Here is an 11,292-nt window from a genome sequence, read left to right on the forward strand (position 1 = left end):
AGCTCACTGCAGCCTCGGCAATGGTGACTGCAGCAACGCAGCAAGCAGGACCACAGCAGGGAAACGACACAGTCTGGCTGGAGGAAGAGGCACTGGGGCCCAGCCAGACGTGTTAGTGACGCAGTCCCCAGAGATTTTACAGCCCGTGAACCCCCTCCCGCCCAAACCAGTAGTGAGGCTCACAGCATCTCTCCAGCTGCCCAATGGAATCACCATAGACGTGCCAATCACCATCGACTCAGGCAGCAATGCGGACTTTATAGGACAGGACTTTGTCGACAGGCACGCTGTGCAGTTGCTGCCGGCCACACTGCCCCTGCAGGTTGTCACGGTGGATGGCAGGGAGCTGCTCGGGGGGCAAGTGGTGAAGCAGACGCCACCAATGGTGATGCGACTTGGGAATCACAGAGAAATCATCAGCTTCAACGTCACTCAACTATCTGACACGCCCGTTGTATTGGGCATGAGTTGGCTGGACAAGCACAGCCCAACGATGGCTTGGTACCAGAGGCAGCTGACCTTCGGCTCTTCCTTTTGTGCTGAACACTGCATAGTGCCCAGGCAGGAAGGAGAGGAAGAGGAGTCACAGCTGCTGCTAGGCACGCTGCAAGCGATTCCCCACAAGTACGCTGAATTTTTGGAAGTTTTCTGCGAGAAGGAGGCAGACAGGCTACCCCCTCACAGACCATATGACTGCAAAATTGACCTGCTGCCGGGGGCGGCGCTGCCTAAAGGGAAACTGTATTCCATGTCAGAGGACGAACTGCAAGAACTCAAGGAGTTCATTGATCATAATTTGCAGCGCGGCTTCATCCGGGAGTCCAAGGCAGTGGGGGGCAGTCCCGTATTCTTTGTTAAGAAGCGGGACACGACCCAAAAGAGACTCGTAGTGGATTACAGGATTTTGAACAGTGTGACTAGGCCATCGGACTTCCCCATGCCCCGAATTGACGACCTCCTCGCGAAGGTACGGAAGGGCAGAGTGTTCACCAAGTTGGACCTGCGGGGGGCGTACAACCTCATTCGCATGCGGGAGGGTGATGAGTGGAAGACAGCCATGTTCACGCCCCTGGGGACCTACGAATATAGAGTTATGCCTTTTGGATTGCAAAATGGCTCCCACGTTTTTCAAGCATTTATGCATCACGTGTTGGCGGGACTGCTCTACAAGACGTGCGTCTGTTTCTTAGATGACATCCTGATCTTTTCGGAGTCGCAGCAGGAGCATGACAAGCACGTCAAGGAAGTGCTGAGCAGGCTAAAGCAACATAGGCTCTACGCCAAGCTGGAGAAGTGCCAATTTGACGTGACGGAGGTGGATTTTCTGGGCTACAAGCTGTCTGACAAGGGGCTCGCCATGGACAGCGCCAAGGTTCGAGCGGTGTTGGATTGGAAGAGCCCGCGCAACCGGAAGGAGGTCCAACGGTTTGTCGGCTTTGTGAACTTCTATCGCAAGTTTATCAAGGGCTTCGCGATGCAGACGGCGGCCATCACTGACACGCTTAGCTCCAAGAAAAAGAAGTTCATTTGGACAGAGCAGGCGGAGCAGTCCTTTCAGGCACTCAAGCGTCTCTTCGCGTCGGAAGAGCAGCTGCTTCATGTCAACCCCAGCAAGCCGATGAGGGTGGAGACAGACGCTTCGGACAGAGCCGTGGGGGCGGTCCTGCTGCAGAAAGACCCGCAGGGGGTGTGGCGACCGGGAGCGTTTTACTCCAGGAAGCTCAGCAAGTCCGAGCAGAACTACACCATATGGGACAGGGAGTTGCTGGCAATTCATGCAGCGTTCAAGGCGTGGAGGCACTTTCTGATCGGCGCCAAGCACACGGTGCAGGTTTGCACGGACCACAAGAATCTAGAGCACTGGCGCACGGCACAGTTCCTGAACCAGAGGCAGATACGTTGGGCTGAGTTCTTTGCGAACTTCGACTTCCGAATAGAGTATGTCCCGGGGGACACCAACATCATGGCAGACGCTCTCTCCCGTAAGCCACAGTATCTGGAGGACGCAACACCAGCGGCCGCCATGCACATCTTCGCACCGACAGTGTGGGCGTGCGCCGCGGCGACCGTGGACCTAGAGGCGGTACGGCGAGCGTTGCAGGGGGACTCCTTCGCACAAGCAAAGATGGCAGAGGTGCAAAGGGGCAAGGCAGCGGCCGACGGTTTCCAGCTAAGAGATGGATTGCTCATCCGTAAAGGGGCCATCTACGTGCCGGGAGACGAACTTCGAGCCAAGGTGCTGCAGCAGCTGCACGACGCGCCCACGGCCGGGCACTTTGGCAAGGAGAAGACGGTGGAATTAGTAGCCAGGGATTTCTGGTGGCCTGGAATGAGAGGGGAGGTCGCAGACTACGTGGCGAGGTGTGACACCTGCCAGAGGGCCAAACCAGTGCACAAACCGCCGGCCGGACTGTTGGAACCGCTGCAAACTCCGGTAGAACCTTGGGAAAGGGTGGCCCTGGACTTTGTCACGGATCTGCCCAGCTCAAGGGGCAAGACGGCAGTGCTGGTGGTGGTGGACCTGTTTTCCAAGATGGCGCATTTCATTCCGTGTGCTAAGGTGGCCACGGCGGAGCAAACCGCCAAACTGTTCATAGACCACGTGTTCAAGGTTCACGGTCTGCCACGGTCTATTCTGTCCGACCGCGGGCGGCAGTTCATCTCGAACTTCTGGCAGAAGCTGATGGGCTTCCTGAACGTCAAGATCAACCTGGCGTCGGCGAGACACCCGCAGACCAACGGGCAAGCGGAGCGGGTCAATGCCATCATGCAGCAGTACCTGAGATGTTATGCAAATCAACAGCCTGCGACGTGGGTGGATTACCTGCCGCTTGCAGAGTTCGCCTACAACAACACGAAGCACGTATCCACGGGGGTCACGCCGTTCTTCGCCAACAACGGGAGGCACCCCAGAACCTTCCCGGGACTGGAAAGAATGGGGGAGGGGGAGCCGCAGACAGCAGATGCGTTCGCGTCGGAGCTGCAGGAAGTCCACGATCAGCTGAGGCGCCACCTGGAGCTGGCCAAGCACGCATGCAAGGTACAAGCAGACAAGCACAGAAGGGTTGGAGAAGAGCTCCACGTGGGAGACTGGGTTTGGTTAGCGGCCCACGCAGTGCCGGCCAGGTCGTTGGCCAAGAAGAAACTAGGGCATAAACAACTGGGGCCCTACCAAGTCGAAGAGCAGGTCAACCCGGTAGCTTTCAGACTGGCACTTCCGGAGGGTTCCAGAATGCATCCGGTATTCCACAGATCGGTGCTCACTCCCTACAAGGCACCGCACAGGTTCCAGGAACCCGGAACGGCGCCGAGTCCGGCCAGAGACAGAACAGGACACGCGGGAGCGGCACAGAAGGAACGCATCAACGAAGTCACGGAGATTTTGGACTCCAGATGGGGGGAAGAGGGGGTAGAATACTTTCTCGCCAAGGAGGGCACCCCGGCCAGTGCGAACAGCTGGGTGCCGGGATACGCCTTAGACGAACCTCTGCTCAAAGACGAGTTTCATGCCCTCTTCCCACATAGACCTATGCCAGCAGACTTTTTCGACGACTGGCTTTTCACACCCACGCTTTCGGCCAGCACGTTCCGGGGGTTCGACTCGGACGAGGAACCAACGCGAGACGTCCGTTCCCCGGAGGGGTCACCCTCGGGATCTGTCTCAGAACCCTCGTATTGGTGGGACGATAGGCCAGAGGAGCAGTTCCGCAGAAAGTGGCTGGACTGCTCAGGACGAGCAACGCCGCCAGGAGGAAGTGAGGGAGAGACGGACATGGACATTTTCGGGGACGACCCTGGTTTCGAGCACGGCGGCACAGAGATGGAAGCGGAGGTGACCGTCGTCGACGAGAGCAGGGAGGAAGTCCCGGAAGAGTTCAGATGGAGGCCCGCCACGGGAAGCGACCGATATCCGACGTTCGTCCCTTTGCAACAGCAGCCCCCAGCTCCAGCACCGGAAGGAGGGGAGGGGGGACTGGGGGGCTTCGAGGGGGGGATGGATGTCAGGGGTTTAGGAGCAGAGGCACGGGCAAGGGAGGAGACAGAGAGCGAAGGGGAGGAGGCAGAAGAAAAGATGAGTGATGACGACGACCCGAGATCTCCCAGTCTTTCCAGTGAATCAGAGGATTCACAGAAAGGAGCACCAGTGGCCAGGGCAAGGGGGGAGTCTAGGGGAGCACCCCAGGAAGATAGAGCCAGAGGGGACTCAGGGGGGAGCAGCTGGAAATCGGGACCAGCGTCACCGCCAGGAAGCAGGGAAGAGAAAGGGAGCCAGGGGGGAAGCGCTGGCAGCTCACCACAGGAGGGAGGGCATGAGTCAGGAGTGGCCACGCCTCCATCGGGGAGCGAAGAAACGGTTAAGAGGAAAGTGGAAGGTTGGGCGCGCGCGCCAAGTTCAAATGCAGAGGAAGGCGGCGCAGTAAGCAGCCCCGAAAGGGAACCAGGTCCTAAAGCCCGGCGCAAGGAGGCAGGAGGGTCCGGGTCAGCGTCAGAAGAATCCCGGAAGGAAGAAGCCCCGGGGGGTAGAGGGACCCAGAGGAGGACAGTCAGGCGGAAAAGGTGGAGCAAGGCTAGGATATTAAGTTGGTGCACACGGGGCGGAGACTCAGACGGAGCTTCGCCGATCTAGCTACTAGACGTAGAGTTTGCGCGCAGCAGCGTGAGAATGGAAACTGTAATTCAATAAAGACTTTTACTTAATGATCGCTGGCTAGCGTGATCCTCTGTGAGCTAGGATCTTCAAGCAGCTCTGACACATGCCCTGCGCTTGTCACATCCCTGTTTTCTCAGGGTGGCCAGCTGGAAAACTTGATAAGGCTTCTGCCACCTTTAATAGACGCGTAGAAGGAAGAATTTCAGCAGTTGTAGCTTACATGACAAATTGCCCTTGCTGAAATGCCTTCTCCTACACAGCTAGCAGAAGGACTTTTCTAGACTCGGCAGAAGATTCTTGTGTGAAAGAGAATGGAAATAAACGCACAAGGTGTGGCGAATCTCTTGCACAATGTCTCAAGTTGCATGCACGCACTGTGCAGTCTTCCACTAAGTGTTGTGCAATAGAACGGCAGCACTATCAGAATTGTTGCTGCTTGCGTGCTTCTCAGATCCAACTCTCAGTCTTCAGTGTGCAACAAAGCGCAATTTTATGTATTCTGTTGATTTTTTCCGCAACAGACTAATGCAGCCACTCCTCTGGAAATCTCTGCTAGTGACACAGAGCATTTTATTTTATTGGTACAAGCAGGCCTTGGTGAAAATTTGCTATATAATGTCCAGTTTTGGTTCTGGAGTCTCTTGGAGAGAAGGCAAAGGAAGGATGACTATAAAATGCCTCTAAGACCCTGAAAACAATTTGACGTTATTGTTCCAAGACTGTGTCTCATCAAGCTGAGAAAAATTGAATGGAACAGATTTGTCGCCACTCTGCACATTCCTGACCCATTCACCAGCCAAGGCTTTGGGCAAGTTCCAGGCAGGGCAGTTTGGCCAACAATTATTAGTGTTTTCACCTAGACTTACATTAATTCCTCTGCTAGTGTGGTGGATGGTCTCAGTCATTCTCCCAGGAACCAGACTTGAGACTCAAGGCATACATATCCTGTTCTTCAACAGCTAGGGCCAAAGTACATGCTAACTACATTACCTTTGAAGTCCCTTCCAAGTCTATGGTTCTGTAGTGGATAGCGCAGGGGTTGCCAACATGGGGCATTTCAGATGCATGTGATGCACCAGCCAGCATGACCAATGGAAAGGAATGATGTGTGATGTAATCTAACATCCGAAAGGGCACTGTGTTGACAGTCCCTGGGACAGAGGATGGGAGGTGGGCAACTAGGGCTCATAAGTCATAGCAATCCCCATTGAACATGGGCACGTCTCCATAAGAGGGTTGGCCCTACCATTAGGCAGAGTGGAGCAACCACCTCAGGCAGCATAGATAGGTCTCTTGAAAGGGCAGCAAAATGGTTAGATATTTAATTTGCTGTCTGTTTTTATTGCCAGAGAATGAGGGAGATGCGTGTAGGATTTAAGACAACCTTTCTGCTCAGCAGGGTGTTAAACCCCTGAGACTCAAAGTCATTTTCTCCAGCTTTAGTAGACAGTCAAATAGGTTCTCACCTGTTGATCTCTACACACATTCCTTCCATTGGCATTCAGGCCCTGTCTGTGCCCAATTGTAAGATAATTTGATAAGATTAATACTTGAGGCAATTGTGTTTCCGAGAGGGCATGGCCTTGAAAAAGGGAAATAACTTGTCTGTAATCACCTTAACAACAAAATCTTGATTTGGCATTGTACTACTGCTGCCATCATTTTCACTTTTCAGCTTCAGTATTTATCAAAACAGCAAGGTAAATTAATTTAAAAAGAAAAGGATGGATAAGAAATGCATTGTTGCCAGGCAATACAGCTGAGCAGGAATACATTCAATATAGCTTTGCTCTAAAGGCAGTTTATGGTGTGGATTCTCCAACAATGATTTATATCTTCTGGATTAGGATTCACTATAACATAAGTTTCTCCAAAATATTATCCAACTATTCTGAAATTTCCTAGCTCTTGCCCACTTTGCTTGGAGCACCCCAGAAGGCATCGTTTTTCTGACATTATTGACATCCGGCTGTCATGAAACTCCGCGAATCTCAACCATGTGTGACATTTAGGTTCAGAATGGCCTTATCTGAGCAATTATCCAGCACCTTATATTTGCAACGTGTTTAGACAGTGCAGTATAACCTCCCACTTAGGGCAAGTTACATTGGTTTGGCTTGCATGGCTGTCCCACTCATATAGGACAGTTCAGTTCACATCTAAAGGCAAATCTACTTATTTTGCTGTTCCCCAAACAATGCACTAACCAAAACACGTCCATCCTTCAAAATAAATTTTGCAATAGCATTCCAGTGACAGAACATCAGCAATAAATAAGTAAATCCCCCTAGAGCACCAGAGGGTCAAGTTTCAAACATCCCTCTCCTCAAATTTCGTAGGGATGTCATGTCACAGCTTTGCAACAGGAACTGGAAACTTCCAATAAGGTTACATTAGCAAGTGTCAAAGGTAGCGAAATTCTGAGGTGGTTTCTACACACCAGAAGGTGACACGTCTCCAGAAAGGAATAAACAGCTTTTACAAAGGTTAATTATAACCCTGTTTCTCCATGGAAGTCTTTCCTTGGCTGGCTACAGCGGAGAAAGTCTACCTATATTCCTATGCTTAATTCACTTTACATTTTAATCCTTGTAGCTGACCTTTAGCAAAAGGCATATTGAGGAGGGGGAGGAGAGACCAATCTGGCAGTCATTTAAGCAGCAGCAATCCACTGTTGCCAGCGGGATTTGAAATGAGAGTTTTTCTTCACCTGGCAATTCAGTCCTAGCACAACCACAGTATGGCTTGAGTAAGTGTGTGTCACACTGGGGTGAAATACTTTGCACTGGTTGATGATTTCTTCCATCACTAATGCGAAGGACTCAAATACAGTGGTACCTCAGGTTACAAACACCTTGGCTTACAAACACTTCGGGTTACAGACTCCGCTAACCCGGAAGTAGTACCTCGGGTTAAGAACTTTACCTCAGGATGAGAACAGAAACCGCACGCCAGCAGCGTGGCGGCAGCAGGAGGCCCCATTAGCTAAAGTGGTACCTCAGGTTAAGAACAGTTTCAGGTTAAGAATGGACCTCTGGAACGAATCAAGTTCATAACCAGAGGTACCACTGTACTGTTGCCCATGGGGGTTGGAGAGCTGGGTAGGGATGCTTCGCCTTAGGCAGCCCCCCAGATGTATTGAGGACTGCACTGGGATTTTTAGTGGCACTGTGGGAAACCCAGCCAGATGGGCGGGGTACAAATAAATTATTATTATTATTATTATTATTATTATTATTATTATTATTATTATTATTATTATACCACAGAGCCTAGGACTTGCTTATCAGAAGGTCAGCGGTTCGAATCCCCGCAACGGGGTGAGCTCCTGTTTCTCAGTCCCTACTCCTGCCAACCTAGCAGTTCGAAAGCATGAAGTGCAAGTAGATAAATAGGTAAATAGGGAAGGTAAACGGCGTTTCCGTGCACTGCTCTGGTTCGCCAGAAGCGGCTTAGTCATGCTGGCCACATGACCCGGAAGCTGTACGCTGGCTCCCTCGGCCAATAAAGCGAGATGAGCGCCGCAACCCCAGAGCCGGTCACGACTGGACCTAATGGTCAGGGGTCCCTTTACCTTTTACTTTGGTCATTTTAAATGACCTTAGACAAATCGGTAGTTACTCAGTATGCTCTCCCCTTGCAATTTCTAAATACCCTTAAAAAAAAGAAACTATTTCAAATGACACCCCCCCCCAATTTCTAAATGAAGTTTTTTTACATATTCAGCCACTAGTCATACAAATGCAAAAGAGAGAATAAAAATCACTGCTCATGGCACCTTACAGATTACAGAGGGCAGGCCTTTACCCCGAGGAGCTTACAGTCTTAAATTCACAATGCATGGGATATGGGTGGAGGCAGGAGTAAACAGCAAAGGAATATGTGACTATTTCAGCCTTACATGCTCAGGCTAGGATACAGTAGAGTGTGGGAACCTGGGCCAAAGTCTTCATGCAAAAGGTGGGGTTTGAGAGGGATCTGAGGAAAGTAGGAGAGGTGGTACGATACAGATTTTTTTGGGAAGAAATTCCAAGCATACAGGAAACAAGGGTAGCAATTTTGTTAGCATCTCAAGAGACCTTTAGATAACTAAGGGTGGTGGAGCAAAGGTCACATGATGCAAGAATGGAGGGCTTTGAAGGTAAGGTGAATGAAGGATGGGTGTCATGTCCTCAGAGCAATAAGAGAAGTGTGTGATTATGGCTTTAAGGTCCTGTTTAGAAGGGAGAGGACCAAGGCGACACAATGAAAAACCAGAGGTGAGGTGAGGATGGCGATTTCCTTTGCTCCTCCCTTCTAGCCAGTCAGAGCACTATGCTACAGTCCCTGACGGGGCCAGCCCACTCTGAGACAGGGTGAGGCCGTTGCCTCGGGCGGCAAGCTCCAGGGGGCGGCATGTCTGTGGCTGGGTGACCACCATAGTAGCCAGCCAGGCAAGGAGGCGGGGCACAGTGTGGGGCCTCTGGAGTCTGCCTGCCTCCTCCCATTCAGCCGCCCTACAGCTGGGGGGAGGCAGTGGGCAGACCGTTTGGGCAGTGCGGAGCCTGTGCGTGTCCAAGCCACTGTGTCTCTCCCAGGAGAGGTGCGCGGCTCAGGCGGGATACAGGCCCTGTGGTGAATGCCGCCCAGCATTTTGTGTGTCCCCCAGTGGTGACACCCAGGGTGGCCCACACCCACCGAACCCCCCTTCCTCTGCCACTGCCCGCTTGTACCCTCTAAGCCAGCCTTTCTCAACCTGTGGGTCCCCAGATGTTGAACTACAACTCCCATCACCCCTAGCTAGCAAGGCCAGAGCTCAGGGATGATGGGAGTTGTAGTCCAATAGCATCTGGGGACCCACAGGTTGAGAACTGAGGCCTTGGCCTAGTCATCTGTCAGTCTCAACTTCCAGTCTGATTGGCTTCTGCACAGGAACTATGTGGGGAGGGGCAGAGTGTTTATATCGGGCAGCAAAATGTCTTGGACGATCCCTGTTCACTACTTACTTTATTTGCCAGTAAATTGTTCAGGCAATGAGTCAAATTTATAAGGCAGGAGCTGCCTCCCAACGAGGTAGATGTAGCAAAAAGGCTCCCCAAACAAGACTTAGACAAATACAATAGCTTGAGACAAATAGCTTGAGACCGCAGGGGGAAATGTCCACTTAGGTTTGCTCGTGGAAAGCCCCTCTCCCGTTTTCTGGGATTCCCCCTTTGCCCTCCATCCCCTGCACCACAGCCCTGCTCCTTTCAGCAGAGTCCCCTGAGCACCAAGAGGGACTTTTTTGTGAGCCCTTTTCTGTAGACTTTTCACTGCATCCAAATATATATTGTTTACATGGATTTGTGTGTTCATATTAGCTTTTTTGAATTGGGTGCCACTGCAATAATTCAACTAGCATATTTTTACTAGCAGCCTAGTATCAGCCTTTGCTTAGGAATTCTTGGAAACCAATAAACTGCACTTTTGAAAGCTTCAGTCTGCCATCTTGATTCAAAACTATGGCCAAACAAAGCTGAAAACCAGCTCTTTGATGTTGGGAACTATCATACAAAATCTGGTTATTGTATCTTAAGGAGTGTACAAAGTTTGCATGAACAAACTTTCCAAAACATGTAGTAGATTTATCAGAGAATAGCTTGCAAAACCAACCAACCAACCAACCCCAAGGCTGTTGGCTTTAAATACAGAGAACCAGGAATTGGGTGGCTGGGCAGTTCTGCCAACAAGTATAGAAGACGAAGTCTGAAGATGGAAAAGACTTCCATGAATCATCTTCTTCTTCTTCTTTGGCTATCTCTCGTAGCCGAGTAAGATTGTCTTCCATAAACACGGTTTTAACAATGAGTCCGTAAGTGGCTGTGGAGGCCAATTCTGGACCCACACGTCCTTCCACAGTGGGGACATTAACCGCCTTGTTGTGATCATGAACTCTTAGGGCACTGTTTGGTGGAAATAAAATAGGCAATGTCTTTAATTTTGGAATTTGTACAGTGATACCTCGGTTTTTGAACATAATCCATTCCGGAAGACTGTTTGACTTCCAAAACATTCAATAGCTGAGGTGCAAAGGGTGGTCTGCAAATGCAAGGGGTAAAATTGAAAAACATTCAGCGGAAGCTGTTTGACTTCTGAGGCACATTCAAAAATGGAAGCATTTACTTCTAGGTTTTGGCATTCGAAAACCGAAACGTTTGGCTTCTGAGACACTCAAAAACCATGGTACCACTGTATACAGCCTGTAGTTTTCTTGAACATGCTTATAGCTGAAGTAAGCACTGCATGCATCTTGTGCAGAAAGTAATCCTTTCTAGCAGGCTAATACCTGATGAAATGGTAGTCACCATTTGGCAGCCCTTCTAAAGCAGAGATTGTGTTGCATTATGGATTTATACTAATAGCATAACAAGCTTGTGCAAAAGCAAACTGTTCTCTCTGCTTTACCAGAATTGTCACAGCCGTTTGCCTCAGCCCACATAAAATGTGGATACCAGCTTGAAAATTACTGTATAGTACTTAATAAAAAAAGGTTTTTGGGGGTGGTGGTGGTGGGAGGGGAAAGAAAATATGATTCAAGGAGCAGGTGCAGTGGAGATGCATTGTGAACTACTCACTTCAGTCAGAGAAACGTTATTAAAAAAGATTTAATGGCCGTGTCAGTG

Source organism: Podarcis bocagei (genome assembly GCF_964188305.1).
Source record: "Podarcis bocagei genome assembly, chromosome: 1".
Classification (NCBI taxonomy): domain Eukaryota; kingdom Metazoa; phylum Chordata; class Lepidosauria; order Squamata; family Lacertidae; genus Podarcis; species Podarcis bocagei.